This window comes from Hyla sarda, chromosome 7, assembly GCF_029499605.1.
Source record: "Hyla sarda isolate aHylSar1 chromosome 7, aHylSar1.hap1, whole genome shotgun sequence".
In the NCBI taxonomy this organism is placed as follows: domain Eukaryota; kingdom Metazoa; phylum Chordata; class Amphibia; order Anura; family Hylidae; genus Hyla; species Hyla sarda.
Genome location: NC_079195.1, coordinates 216,148,509 through 216,163,679, shown reverse-complemented (window position 1 = coordinate 216,163,679; position 15,171 = coordinate 216,148,509). Strand labels below are relative to the sequence as shown.

At 43.1% G+C, this 15,171-nt stretch overlaps 1 protein-coding gene and 1 non-coding gene across 4 annotated transcripts in view; one reads left to right on the top strand and one right to left on the bottom strand.

Moving 5' to 3' along the window:
- Positions 1-15,171, top strand: part of AK5 (adenylate kinase 5) — a 230,351-nt gene that overhangs the window by 78,596 nt on the left and 136,584 nt on the right. The gene's annotated exons all lie outside the window — the stretch shown is intronic.
- LOC130283564 (U2 spliceosomal RNA) lies at positions 8,710-8,895 on the bottom strand. The gene has a single exon (XR_008846741.1). It is a non-coding gene; the product is annotated as a U2 spliceosomal RNA (small nuclear RNA).

Genomic DNA, 15,171 nt, shown 5'->3' with positions numbered 1-15,171 from the left:
TAGGCTTGCATTGAGGGGGCAGAGCGTGACGTCACACGGGGGCAGAGCCGTGACATCACTATGCTCCGTCCCTGTGATCGCTAGTAATCAGACCTGATGCTAACGGGGTGCGGCGTGGAAGATCACGGGGGTCCCCAGCGGTGCGACCCGCCGCGGTCAGGCATCTTATCCCCTATCCTTTGGATAGGGGATAAGATGTCTTAGCGCCGGAGTACCCCTTTAACCCCGAAGGAAAGATGTTGTTAACCCCTAGTGTTCGTGACACCAGTGTGGTTTTAGGGTTCTAGAACACCACACGCCCGGTTCCTCCATTATCCCAGTTGCTAGTAGTGAAATGAGAGTCCACAACCAGTTATGGTCAAACGGAGGCTTTACTGGGTATAAGACAGATGGAATTATTTTTACAGCTAAGGCCAGATTTCCCAGAGAGGTGGCCAGGACCCAAAAGGACCTCGCAGCTTGCTGGACCAATATACTTGTAATTAACTTGACTCGAGATTGGACTTGACTTGACTATATACTAGTTTAAGTGACAGCAGACATCGAGCTTTTGGGGTCTTCCAGATGCTGATCACTTGCACTGAGATTTCTGGTGGTTGCTGTGCTCAGTAAGGTAACATAAGAGCTAAGAGCAGAGAGAGAATTGTAATGGCCGCCCCTTTATATAGTGGAGGGCTGGACTAAAGCCCATTGGTCAAGCTGTGGGTCATAGGTTAAGCTGGTGCTCTCTGGGAGAACATGTGACAACAAATCATGTGACTGCATATCATAACAGGTGACAGACTTACACAGGTCCTTTAGACCTCCCACAGGTCCTTTGTACTACCTATACATAAGAATGCAGTCTAGGCATTAAAGTGATATACACAACATTATGGAATAACAGGGGGAGACCTTGCAGGGGAGCCCCCAGGTCACTGAGGGTCTCAACCTGACAGGGCCTAAAGGTAATGCAGGACCATGTCCTGTACTGGGACATTACAGTTCATTTTGTGAACTCATACGGTTTTATGTTCTTTTTTGTGGGATGTAATAAAGGTAGAAAATGACCAAAACAGCCATTATACAGCCAACACCCCCCCCCCCAATAAAAAAATAAATAAAAAAAAAGATATCTATTGAATTCAATGGGAAGATGAACATTAGTTCCCTGAAATATTAATTTAATGGCAATAGCTGTTGCAGCCAAAAAAAAAAAAAACTATAAGGACTTTTTTTTGGGGGGGGGGGGGGGGGGGGCAGTTTCCTGCCAAATTATGTCCATATTTTAGGACTTAAACAAACCGAAAAACATCCGTATTGAAAACAGACTTTTTTGAGCTGTGTCTTTTTGCTGTTGCCCAGAAATAGGCAAAAAAAATAGGAAAAATAGACAAAAAAGAAATGCAAATAAGGTTTTAAAAACTGCCCAAATGCACAAAGAAAATACAAAAACATTGTCAGAAATTTGTAATTAGTAGATGTTTTTTGCTTGTACAAAAACTGTGTTTTCCTGTTTTTATTTTTGCTTTGTTTTTTTTTTTTGACATATGATAAAGCAGAGTTTACAGTACAGCGGTCTTGAAAGAGAATGGTATAATGTGTTCCTTCATGTGGAAAGGCTCAGCTTAGAAAAACCAGGAAAGCACGACTTCAGATGATGCGCTGAATAAACCTCGTTGTGTCATTTGGTGAATGTTTTCAAAGATGGCTGGTCCAAATTCAAAAGAAGCCAAAGAAGGTTGTTTTGAGATAATATTTTCTGACATACGGTAGATTACCTGAAAACCTTTGAATAGAAATGCTGGATTGGACAAATGGAGGAGGTTGAAGAACAAACTAAATCCAGCTCACCCTTTTCCCCCTGCTGCAACTCGTACGGTGTCAGGTAGAAATGCACAAAAGATAGAAATGTCCAGTCCAGAAATGTGTTTCCAAGACTTTACTAGACTAGTGTAAAAACCGACAACAGGAAACGGGTAATGTCTTGTGATGTGTTGTGCACACCCTTAACCCCTTAAGGACTCAGGGTTTTTCCGTTTTTGCACTTTCGTTTTTTCCTCCTTACCTTTTAAAAATCATAACCCTTTCAATTTTCCACCTAAAAATCCATTTTATGGCTTATTTTTTGCGTCGCCAATTCTAATTTGCAGTAACATCAGTCATTTTACCCAAAAATGCACGGCGAAACGGAAAAAAAAATTCATTGTGCCACAAAATCGAAGAAAAAACGCCATTTGGTAACTTTTGGGGCTTCCGTTTCTACGCAGTGCATATTTCGGTAAAAATTACACCTTATCATTATTCTGTAGGTCCATACGGTTAAAATGATACCCTACTTATATAGGTTTGATTTTGTCGCACTTCTGGAAAAAATCATAACTACATGCAGGAAAATTTATACGTTTAAAAATGTCATCTTCTGACCCCTGTAACTTTTTTATTTTTCCACGTACAGGGCGGTATGAGGACTCATTTTTTGCGCCGTGATCTGAAGTTTTTATCGGTAGGATTTTTGTTTTGATCGGACTTTTTGATCACTTTTTATTCATTTTTTAATGGTATAAAAAGTGACCAAAAATGCGCTTTTTTTGACTTTGGAATTTTTTTGTGCGTACGCCATTGACCGTACGGCTTAATTAATGATATATTTTTATAGTTCGGACATTTACGCACGCGACGATACCACATATGTTTATTTTTATTTTTTTTTACACTGTTTTATTTTTTTTATGGGAAAAGGGGGGTGATTCAAACTTTTATTAGGGAAGGGGTTAAATGACCTTTATTAACACTTTTTTTTAACTTTTTTTTTGCAGTGTTATAGGTCCCATAGGGACCTATAACACTGCACACACTGATCTCTCATTCTGATCACTGGCGTGTATTAACATGCCTGTGATCAGTGTTATCGGCGCTTGACTGCTCCTGCCTGGATCTCAGGCACGGAGCAGTCATTCGGAGCAGTCCCGGTGTCCTGTAAGCTGTTCGGGACGCCGCGATTTCACCTCGGCGGTCCCGAACAGCCCGACTGAGCAGCCGGGTCACTTTCACTTTAGAAGCGGCGGTCAGCTTTGACCGCCGCTTCTAAAGGGTTAATACCGCACATCGCCGCGATCAGCGATGTGTGGTATTAGCCGCGGGTCCCGGCCGTTGATGAGTGCCGGGACCGACGTGATATGATGCGGGATCGCGGCGCGATCCCGCTTCATATCGCAGGAGCCGGCGCAGGACGTAAATATACGTCATACGTAGTTAAGGGGTTAAAGGGGTTCTCCAGTGAAAAACATATTTTTTTTATGTAAATCAACTCACTCCAGAAAGATAAAAACAGATTTTTACCAAGAAGAGATCGTCAGACCCCTTGTGAGACCATACGCTGGTGCGGTTGGCCCTGGGTTCCTCCTAATACAAGACAATGCTAGGCCTCATGTGGCTGGAGTGTGTCAGCAGTTCCTACAAGAGGAAGGCATTGATGCTATAGACTGGCCGCCCGTTCCCCAGACCTGAATCCGATTGAGCACATCTGGGACATCTCGCTCCATCCACCACAGACTGTCCAGGAGTTGGCGGATGCTTTAGTCCAGGTCTGGGAGGACATCCCTCAGGAGACCATCCCCCACCTCATCAGGAGCATGCCCAGACATTGTAGGGAGGTCATATTTCATACGATAATATCAATAATTCAGATCTAGGATGTGTTATCTTAGTGTTCCCGTTATGTTTTTTAAGCAGTGTATGTGTGACCCGCACACCTGTTGGGTCATGCGCCAACAGGAGACACTCTTGTAGCCATTTGACTCGCTGGATGATAAATGAAGGTCCAGATTGGTGAAACCCCTCTACATTGACTCGAAAATTATTTTTCTGGAAATGTTTTCTAAGTCTGACAACCCCTCTGGTTTATTTAGCAATGAACGTCCGCCTAGGGCACAGAAGCCATTAATGACCCATTTACTGATACCGAGAGGCAAATGTTAACATTTCAGCAATGACATAAGCGCGCCGCAGAAAGTGCATAATTGGTATGCAAAATAAAAAGTATTGTCAGCAACATCAACTTGTACACACTGTATGTGGTGCATACATAATTGCCATCCAGTGCTGGTCTGGGCAGCAATATCATTAAATATTTCATGTGCAGAAAGGTTACTTAAGGAAAAAATTGCAAGAATAATCGGAATTGCTTAATGTAATGTAACTTTGTGATTTAGTCAACTGTTTTTAGAACCGGTAACTTTACAAACTGTATCGATTGAAAATTTAGTTGGTTCTTATTTTGCCTCAAGCTACCGAGCTTGAGATTTTTCATTTGTATGCGAAGTTTATTCATTTGTGTAGAAATATTTTTCATTGCCAACTGCAGTATTGTTCAAAACAAGATGTAGAAAATGAACTTAGAAATGTAATTTTACACCTATGAATACTTAGGGAGTTTAGGAACTAGAGAGTCTTTAAAGGGGCTATCCAGGAAAAACTTTATATATATAAAGCGTTAACCGGGTTTAAAGGGGTACTCCCGTGGAAAACTTTTTTTTTTTTAAATCAACTGGCTCCAGAAAGTTAAACAGATTTGTAAATTACTTCTATTAAAAAATATGAATCCTTTCAGTACTTATGAGTTTCTGAAGTTAAGGTTGTTCTTCTCTGTCTAAGTGCTCTCTGATGACGCATGTCTCGGGAACCGCCCAGTTTAGAAGAGGTTTGCTATGGGGATTTGCTTCTAAACTGGGCGGTTCCCGAGACACGTGTCATCAGAGAGCACTTAGACAGAAAAGAACAACCTTTAACTTTTAAGTACTGAAAGGATTAAGATTTTTTAATAGAAGTAATTTACAAATCTGTTTAACTTTCTGGAGCCAGTTGCCAGTGGCAAAAAAACACCAGTAAAAAACCTGTGTGGAAACCTAGTTTTATATAAATAAAGGGAATCAATACAGTAAAGTAGGAGAGTATATTTAAAAGATGAATAACTACCACAAGAGGACATAGTTTTTAGAGGGGCAAAGGGTTCTGAAGTAATAGCCTGGATGCATGGAATAGCCTTCCCGCAGAAGTGGTAGCTCCATTTACAGTGAAGGAGTTTAAACACGCATGGGATAGGCATAAGATAGGGATATGCATAAGGCTGTCCTTCATATAAGATAGGGATGGGCATAAGGCTATCCTTCATATAAGATAGGGATGGGCATAAGGCTGTCTTTACATAAAAGATAGGAATAGGCATAAGACTATCCTTCATATAAGATAGAGATGGGCATAAGGCTGTCTTTACATAAAAGATAGGAATAGGCATAAGGCTGTCCTTCATATAAGATAGGGATGGGCATAAGGCTGTCTTTACATAAAAGATAGGAATAGGCATAAGGCTGTCTTTACATAAAAGATAGGAATAGGCATAAGGCTATCCTTCATATAAGATAGGCATGGGCATAAGGCTGTCTTTACATAAAATATAGGAATAGACATAAGGCTATCCTTCATATAAGATAGGGATATGCATAAGGCTGTCCTTCATATAAGATAGGGATGGGCATAAGGCTGTCTTTACATAAAAGATAGGAATAGGCATAAGGCTATCCTTCATATAAGATAGGGATTGGCATAATGCTGTCTTTACATAAAATATAGGAATAGGCATAAGGCTATCCTTCATATAAGATAGGGATATGCATAAGGCTGTCCTTGATATAAAATAGGGATATGCATAAGGCTATCCTTCATATAAGATAGGGATAGGCTAAAGACTATCCTTCATATAAGATAGGGATAGGCATAAGGCTGTCTTTACATAAAAGATAGGAATAGACATAAGGTTATCCTTCATATAGGATAGGGCCAGGATACTATTCATAGTATTAAGAATATTGGGCAGACTAGATTGGCCAAATGATTCTTATCTGCCGACACATTCTATTCTAAGAACCGCAAGTGAACATATACAGTACATCAGACAAAAGAACAGAAATAATTGTCATGTCTAATTCTCGTCAGGATCCCACACAATGTCAGCTGTCAGCCTCCGAACGCAGATCCTTTGCAGCAGCATATCCCTATAATAAGTAAATCATTGGGATACGGGATTAAGGTAATTCTGTCCTGCTTATCTTATACACCGAATGAGACAAATAGTTGTAGACGCACATAAGAGCATTGCCTGGTGGGATTCTCTTTGTAAATGTTATATTTTGGGTGTAAAAAGACTGTAGTTAAAAGGATATTCCAAGATTTTTATTTTTATTTGGCTGTGCTACAGGGGCTGTAAAGTTAGTGTAAATCATAATATATTATCTATATCTGTATTTAATAGCTGGTCTCGCAATTCTTATGTTATCTTTGCCCCGACATTTATATTTAGCAGCATACAAAATGAGTGTTGTCTCAGGCCTTTCCCAGGTTGCAGTGCAGCCAAAGACATCACATCACTAGTCAGGTGTTGAAAGGGAGCATGTTTGTGCTTCAATGGGTGAAGATCATTCTCCACAGGGCTTCAGTGAATTGTAGTTTCAAGTACAGAACGCAAGGGAGGTTAGCTGTGCTGCAATTGTGGGGTGGCTGATGTGTGGGAGGTTGATAAGTCACCTCTCAGCTAGAAACATAGGATCCTGGGAATTGTAGCTGGAGGGAGGGCACAGAAACAGGAAATAGCCAATTGACACAAAAAAAACAGCAGTATGATGGGGGACACAGGACATGGCCATGTACAACTAACACAAGCACGGATCCTTCTTAAGCATGTCCATTACTGGCTGACAGGTAATTAGTAAAGTCAATTTATGTTGGATTACCACTTTAATGACATATTGTGATAAAGAATTCTTGATCTATTACAGAATTTCCCAACCTGTCTGCCTCCAGCTGTTGCAAACTGCCAAATTAGCTACAAGGAAGTTTTTTTGGTGCAAAAAAATCTGCTACCAGATGTCAATTGGGAGTCAATAGGGAAATATGAAACGTTAAACCCATTTGCTATTGCTGTTTTATTTTTTTTATTATTGTCGGTATATTTTTTTTGGCTCAGTGGTGTTTTTTCTCCCATAGACTTCTAGACATAGACTGTGATCTGGGTTTAATTAAATGTGGGGTTTTTATTTAGTGTTTGGTTTTTTTCCCCATTTCTTTAATATGAAATCCTTGATTCACGTGATGAATTAATCACATTACTTTTTTTATGCCTTTTTTTAATGGTGTTTTTTTTAATTTTTATTTCTTTAATAGAAATCCTTGAGTCACATGATGAATGAATCACATGACTTCAGCTGTTGCAAAACTACAACTCTCAGCATGCCCGGACAGCCATAGGCTGTCCGGGCATGCTGGGAGTTGTAGTTTTGCAACAGCCGGAGGCCCACTGGTTTGGAAACACTGCTCTTAGTAATATATATTTATGGGAATCACTTTGATGGAAATATACAGAATTTACATTGGTATCTATGCTGTGGGCACATATAATTCTGCAGATTGATGACAGATTGACAGAAATTCTCTCACTCTTTTTCCTACGTATACAATGTACGGTAGTTATGAGATTGCCCCCGGCTCCCCCGAACTGGGATTTAATCTGTGTTGTTTTCTCTGGATCTGCTGGAATTAAAGCCATAAATCAGGACGGCTTCATAGCGGAGCCTTGTTATCTGGTCACTTGCCTGACTATATTAGTGACCTTTATGTTGTCTGCGCCTTGACCTATCGTATGGTGTACCGTTTTATTGTCTGCCCTTTAATGCTGCCGTAGCCTTATCGGGAGTCTGTGGCACCAGTGTGTACGGCACTCGTTCACGTTCTTTATCCAGAGCGCTGTGATGTCTAAATAATGTCCTCAATCTAACATACCAACTACGAGGGAATTGCCTGTCACCTCAGATCTGTTGGTCTTGTAAGACTTTGTGGCTTGAAGGCTTCGTAAAACATGTGCTTGTACTGCGCTGACTCATAGCTGGTGTCCGACTGATAAGGACCGGTCGCATAGGGATGTCGATCATGAGGAAATTTCATTGTAAGTTTTATCTTTTGGTGAAGATAGGGATTCGTAAGTATAACGTTGTAGAATTGTACAGAATTGGTGATTATCTAAGAATGGAAGCCATGGTTCCCGTTGAACGGTCTTCCATTTTTTTTATTTAAGAGCCGAGGCAAGTGCTCTCGATCACCCAAAGTGCAAGAAAAAGTGCAAACGTGTCACACTAAAACAAACGTGCACAAAGAATGCGGTCTATCGCTAAGCCCTTCTCCGACGGGAGAGAGGCCCCCCAACAAACTTACCCTTCACCTCAGGGCCAAAAGGCAACTGCAAGGATCCAGGTTCAATGCCCCTTTTCGCCGAAGCTAGTAAGGGGCCGAAAATGCTCCTGGCTTCAACATAGGCATTAACCAAGGTATCAGCCGAGGAGCCGTATACTGGTGGCATCTTGACCAAAGCCAAGATTCCCAGGGGTTGCAGGGAGGTGAGGAACCTAATGGCCACACACATCTCCCCTAGACCACCAGAGGGACACCCAGACGAGTGCAGATATACTGCCCGGGCATCCGGCCGGATCTATAAAAATTGCCCTCATCCTAGCCAGAAGGCCGGGATACCAAGTGTGAGTGCCAAAGGTGAAGAGTATGGTGCAGTGCGTTCACTCAGTGAGTTAACACCCAGTGAGTTTCGGCACCTCAGGGTCACCACTCCCCGAGGCTCCGAAGTGCCTCGGCTCTACACCCCTCTACCTCATAGCGAGACCTGGAGGAAGCAGGTCACATCAGGGCAGCCGTCGAGCTGATTCCTCAGAACCAGTCCCGGAACACCCTGGTACACCTGCCTCCTACCATGCAGCACCCATCCCCACCAGCTCAATCCCGGCGCTTCGTGTCACCGGTGTAAACTGATAAGAACAGATACTACACTTGATCTTAGCCAAAAGGCCGAGAAGCGTTGTCCAGGTACAGTAGATGTCCAAGTACCATTGTCCAGGTACAGTAGATGGTGCTGAGGTTGGGGTGAGAGAAGTCTTGTCTCAGGGTCCTTCTAAGGGCCAGGCATCTTAAAGAGATTATCCAACTTAAGGTGACTCTAGTAATCAAGTCTCATACAGTAATGGACATGCTTATCAAGGATATGTGCTTTTGTTGGTGGTAAATGGCCGTATCCTGTGTCCTCCATCATGCTGCTGGCTTGTTTTGGGGAACTGGCTACTTCCTGTTTCTGTGGCCTCCATCAAACTACAATTCCCAGGATCCTTTGTTTCAAGGTTGGAGGTGACTTAACGTCCCAGGGGTCAGACCCCAAGGATCAGACACTAATCCCCTTTCCTATGTATAGGGGATAAGTTGTTTTTCACTGGGCCACCCCTTTAATGCAGCAGGATACTGGAAATGTGTAGCCTACCTATCTTTTGGTAGCCTACCAACAGAACGCTTATGTCAGTGTTTCTCAACCAGGGTGCCTTAAAATTTTTCAAAACTACAACTCCCAGCATACCTGGGCATGCTGGGAGTTGCAGTTTTCTAACACTTCACTGTCCTATGTATTAGACCATATACTTGCTCTAAACAACCCTGATCACGACACTTCTCCTTATGCCCAAGAAACCACAGAATCATATATACCTGTGTTTTATCATGGATCTCCCCAGTTCTGATGGTAAAACAGTAATTCGGGTCATGGTTGAAGAATTTAGAAAACATTTTTATTTCAAACCTTTACTCCGATTACCTAAATCCCAGACATTAGTCAGACTTTCATCCAACGCATTGTCTGGTTCTATGGGTTTACTGAGAATATTGTCTTAGATCAACAAATTCAGTTTTTCTCTCCATGTTTTCTATGTAGATTTGGAGCTGTTCTGTCTTAGGCTATATTCACACGATGGAATTTCTGTGCGCAATTTCGCGTGTGAATTCCGCACGGAGATTCTGGCCAGCAGCAGAATCACAATGATTTCAATGGGATTCTGCTGTGTTGTTCACATAGCAGAAATTCTGTGCTGATGCATTTGGCGCGGAAATTGAAATTCCGGTGTCCGCAGAAACAATAGACTCTGCACAGGAGTGCATTGCCGTCTATGAGACAGCGCATTTCCGAGTGGTTCTAGCGCCGACATGTCATGCTGGTGCTCCCCTGTCAGGGCAGTGTCCGTACGGAGATTTGGCTGTCCAGGCATGCTGGGAGTTGTAGTTTTGCAACAGCTGGTTGGTGAACACTGTTGAATGTCCGCAGTGTGAATGAGCCCTAACAGGCAAACTAAGCATCTAAACCAGACCCTGGAGCAATATCTGTGGAGTTATGTATCTGAACTATGGCTGGGCGGTATGGCCAAATATGTGTGTTGCGGTATTTTTGTAACTTATGGCAGTTCCACGGTATATAACGGTATTCCCCCCCCCCCAAAAAAAAATAAGATAATTATTAGCCCAGCGCTGTGCTGTCCCCATCGGGGTAAATACTCACGTCACTCGCAAGCGCTGCCCTCCTCGTCCTCCTGTTTGTTGCGGGCCGCCAGCGCTAGCACTCTATACTGTACGCTGTATCCCTATGCCCGGGCTGCAAAAGGTAAACAAAATAAACTTTAAAGCATGTTCCGACATCGGCCTTATGCTCTTCCTGGGGACGTGAACGTCGGACAGTCGTCAGCCTATCACCGGCCGCAGCGATGTTCCACCTCGACCGGTGGTAGGCTGAGCCCACTGTCATGTAAGGAGCCTGCTTCTTACATGACAGTGGGCTCAGCCTATCACCGGCCGAGCCAGAACATCGCTGCGGCTGGTGATAGGCTGACGGCTTTCCGATGTTCCATTCCCTAGGAAGCTGGTCCGGACCGACGAGGAAGGTGAGTTAAAGTTTATTTTGTTTACCTTTTGCAGCCAGGGCATAGGTATGCAGTATAGAGCAGTAGTCTTCAACCTGCGGACCTTCAGATGTTGCAAAACTACAACTCCCAGCATGCTGGGAGTTGTAGTTTTGCAACATTTGGAGGTTGAAGACCACTGGTATAGAGTGTCAGCGCCGGCGGCCGCAACAAACAGGAGGACGAGGAGGGCAGCGCTTGCGGGTGACATATGTGAGTAGTACCCTGATGGGGACAGCGTAGCGCTGGGTTAATAATTAATTGGGGGGGGGGGGGCAGAACAGTGCTCGCGGGTTGCATATGATTTGTTCCCCGATGTGGGGACAGCGCAGCGCTGGGCTGACAATTCATTCCCGAGGGGGAGGGGCCAATCCGGTATTGCGGTATGGGTTCATATCGTGCAGCACAGAAATTTCGGTATTCGGTATCAACCGGTATACCGCCCAGCCCTAATCTGAACACAAGAATCGATAAAGAAATCCATTTTTCTGTAAATTAGTTTTTTCCCCCCGCGCTGCTTAGAGATGCAGAGAATTCTGAATAAGTTCACTGATAGACAAATGTTAGCGGTGGATCGAAGTCCCCTGGTCAAACCTGAATCTCATAAATCTGACGTTCATTTATTCAGTCTCCTAAAAAGCGTTCCCTTCTAGAAGTATCTCTCTGAAGAAGTGGAGAAGCGTAGTCTCATTCTAGACTTCAGGGAATTGAAACAGTTAAAAAAGAGGAACTATTAGTATTAATGTCTCTGTAAAATCTTTGCGCAAAGCTTTATTTTGCGTAACATTTTTGTGACTTTTTGAACTTATGGCTCTCTCGCCAAGTAGGCAGACCTTTTGTGTGAAAGGAGGAGTGGCCTCCTGCAACACTGGATTGATCACAATTTAACCCTTTCCCGACCCATGACATACATGTACGTCATGGGTCGGCTCCCATTCTATAACGCGGGGCCACGACGTAGCGGGTCGGGCCCCGCGTCATAGCGGGTCTGGCCCGGCACCTAACAACGGCCGGGACCCCTGGCTAATAATGCGCAGCAATGATCGCGGTGCTGCCGTGCGCTATTAACCCTTTCAACTTTGAACGCCGCGTCTAAAGTGAAAGTAAAACAATGCCGTTAGCTCAGGGGGCTGTTCGGGATCGCCACGGCGAAATTGCGGCATCCCGAACAGCTTACATGACAGCCGGAGGGTCCCTACCTGCCTCCTCGCTGTCCGATCGCCGATTGACTGCTCAGTGCCTGAGATCCAGGCATGAGCAGTCAAGAGGCAGAATCATTGATCAGTGGTTTCTTATGAGAAACCACTGATCAATGTAAAAGATCAGTGTGTGCAGTGTTATAGTCCCCTATGGGATAACAATGATCAGTATAAGAGATCAGCGTGTGCAGTGTTATAGGTCCCTGTTATAGGTCACTGCAGGTTTAACCCCTTCCCTAATAAAAGTTTGAATCACCCCCCTTTTCCCATTTAAAAAAAAAACTGAGTAAATAAAAATAAACATATGTGGTATCGCCGTGTGCGGAAATCTCCGAATTATAAAAATATATCGTCAATTAAGCTGCACGTTCAATGGCGTACGCGCAAAGAAATTCCAAAGTCCAAAATAGCGTATTTATTGTCACTTTTTAACTCATGAAAAAATGAATAAAAAGCGATCAAAAAGTAAGATCATTACAAAAATGCTACCGCTAAAAACTTCAGATCACGACGCAAAAAATGAGCCCTTATACCGCCCCATACGCAGAAAACTAAAAAAGTTATAGGGGTCAGAAGATGACAATTTTAAACGTAGAAATTTTCCTGCATGAAGTTATGATTTTTTCCAGAAGTACGACAAAATCAAACCTATACAATTAGGGTATCATTTTAATAGTATGAACCTACAGAATAAAGAGAAGGTGTCATTTTTACCGAAAAATGTACTACGTAGAAACGGAAGCCCCCAAAAGTTACAAAATTGTGTTTTTTCTTCAATTTTGTCGCACAATGAATTTTTTTTCCGTTTCGCCGTAGATTTTTGGGTAAAATGACTGATGTCATTACAAAGTAGAATTGGTGGCGCAAAAAATAAGCCATCATATGGATTTTTAGGTGCCAAATTGAAAGAGTTATGTTTTTTTTGTTTAACTTTTTAATCCATGCGACAATTATACAACTTTTTAATAACGCTGTCCACAGTTAGTTTGTAAGTACTTTTTTTTTATTTGGTGGTGATTAGCGCCCTTTTTGGTGAGTTGCACCAAAGTATGCGACTTTTTAAAAAAGTCGCATTTTCACAAATCCCTGACCACTGCAAGAAATCAACCAAAAACACGTCTACCACAGCAACAAACCAAAACACAGGTAAATGAAAAGTTGCTGAAAAAACACACTGCGCCAAAATATTGAAAAAATGTACCCAAGAAAACCAGGGTAAAATGCTTCATAAATACTAGTGATGAGCGGCAGGGGCCATATTCGAATTCGCGATATTTTGCAAATATATGGACGAATATTCGTCCTATGTTCGCGAAATTCGCATATTCGCTAACTTTGTTTTTTTTCATGCCAAAATTCGTAATGAAATTTGCATAGTGCGCATGCACAATTATAGCTTTCACCTAAAAGAAGGGAGGGATCAGGGTCCAGTCTAGAAGTGCCGATATTTGCATACATTTGCATAAAAATTTGCATAAAAAAGACGAATATTAGTCATTACGAATATATATCGCGATATTCTACATATTCGTGAAATTGCGAAGCGCCGATATTCGCGGTAGTAATTCGCATTTCGAATAGTCGCGCTCATCACTAATAAATACCCCCCTATGTGTTTCTTCCAACCAGACACTTCATATATTTAATGTCATCTTGTGCCCTCAGTAGCCTGAGCCCATATATTCCTTATATTGATCCGTACATCACAGATCCCTTATGCTTTCCAACATATGTTATCATTTTTTCACAGTCCAAGATCTCTGCTTGCTGTCATTGAATAGGAACCTTTACTGTTTACTTTAAAGGGGTACTCCGCCCCTAGACATCTTATCCCCTATCCAAAGGATAGGGGATAAGATGTCAGATCGCCGGGGTCCCGCTGCTGGGGAGCCCGGGATCGCCCCTGCGGCACCCCGCTATCATTACTGCACAGAGAGAGTTCACTCTGCACGTAATGACGGGCAATAGAGGGGCCGGAGCATCGTTACTTCACACCTCCGCCCCTTGTGATGTCACGGCCTGCCCCCCTCAATACAAGTATATGGGAAGGGGCGTGGTGGTCGTCACACCCCCTGCCATAGACTTGCATTAAGGGGACGGTCCGTGATGTCATGAGGGGCGGAGCCATGACGTCACGCTGCTCCGTCCCCTGTATCGCCCGTCATTACGCACAGAGCGAACTCGCTCTGTGCTGTAATGATAGCGGGGTGACGCAGCGGGGATCCCCGGGCTCCCCAGCAGCGGGACTGCGGCGATCTGACATCTTATCCCCTATCCTTTGGATAGGGGATAAGATGTCTAGGGGCGGAGTACCCCTTTAAGTGGATAAAAATCTTTCCTGGCCATGAGATGATCACACGGTCAGGATTTGTTACAAGACAGTGCCCTGAAATCTGTACAACACCCTGCACCCTATGGTACCGTTTTCCAACCAGGCTGCTTCTAGCTGTTGCAAAACTACAACTCCCAGCATGCCTGGACAGCCGAAGGCTGTCCAGGCATGCTGGGAGTCGTAGTTTTGCAATAGCCGGAGGCAACCTGGTTGGGAAACACTGGCCTATGGAACTGCCGCAGAGAGCAGAGTACAACCGACCAATCAGATTCCAGCTTTAATCTTTTAGAGGTCTTTTTTTTTTTTTTTTTATGAAAGCAGGACTGGTCGCTATGGGTAACTGCTCCATTGTTCCTCTGTAGAAGGTTTTATAAACCTCCCCCAATGTTATTGAAAGCTCTATATTATACTGGCTCCAGAAAGTTAAACAGATTTGTAAATTACTTCTGTTAAAAAATCTTAATCCTTCCAGGACTTATCCTCTGCTGTATGCTCCAGAGGAATTTGTGTAGTTCTTTTCTGTCTGACCACAGTGCTCTCTGCGGCCACCTCTGTCCATGTCAGGTTAAAGGGGTACTCCGGTGGAAACCTTTTTTATTTTTTTAATTTTTTTTTTATCAACTGGTGCCAGAAAGTTAAACAGATTTGTAAATTACTTCCATTAAAAAAATCTCAATCCCTCCAGTACTTATTAGCTGCTGAATACTATAGAGGAAATTCTTTTCTTTTTGGAACACAGAGCTCTCTGCTGAATCACGAGCACAGGGCTCTCTGCTGACATCTCTGTCCATTTTAAGAACTGTCCAGAGTAGGAGAAAATCCCCATAGAAAACAT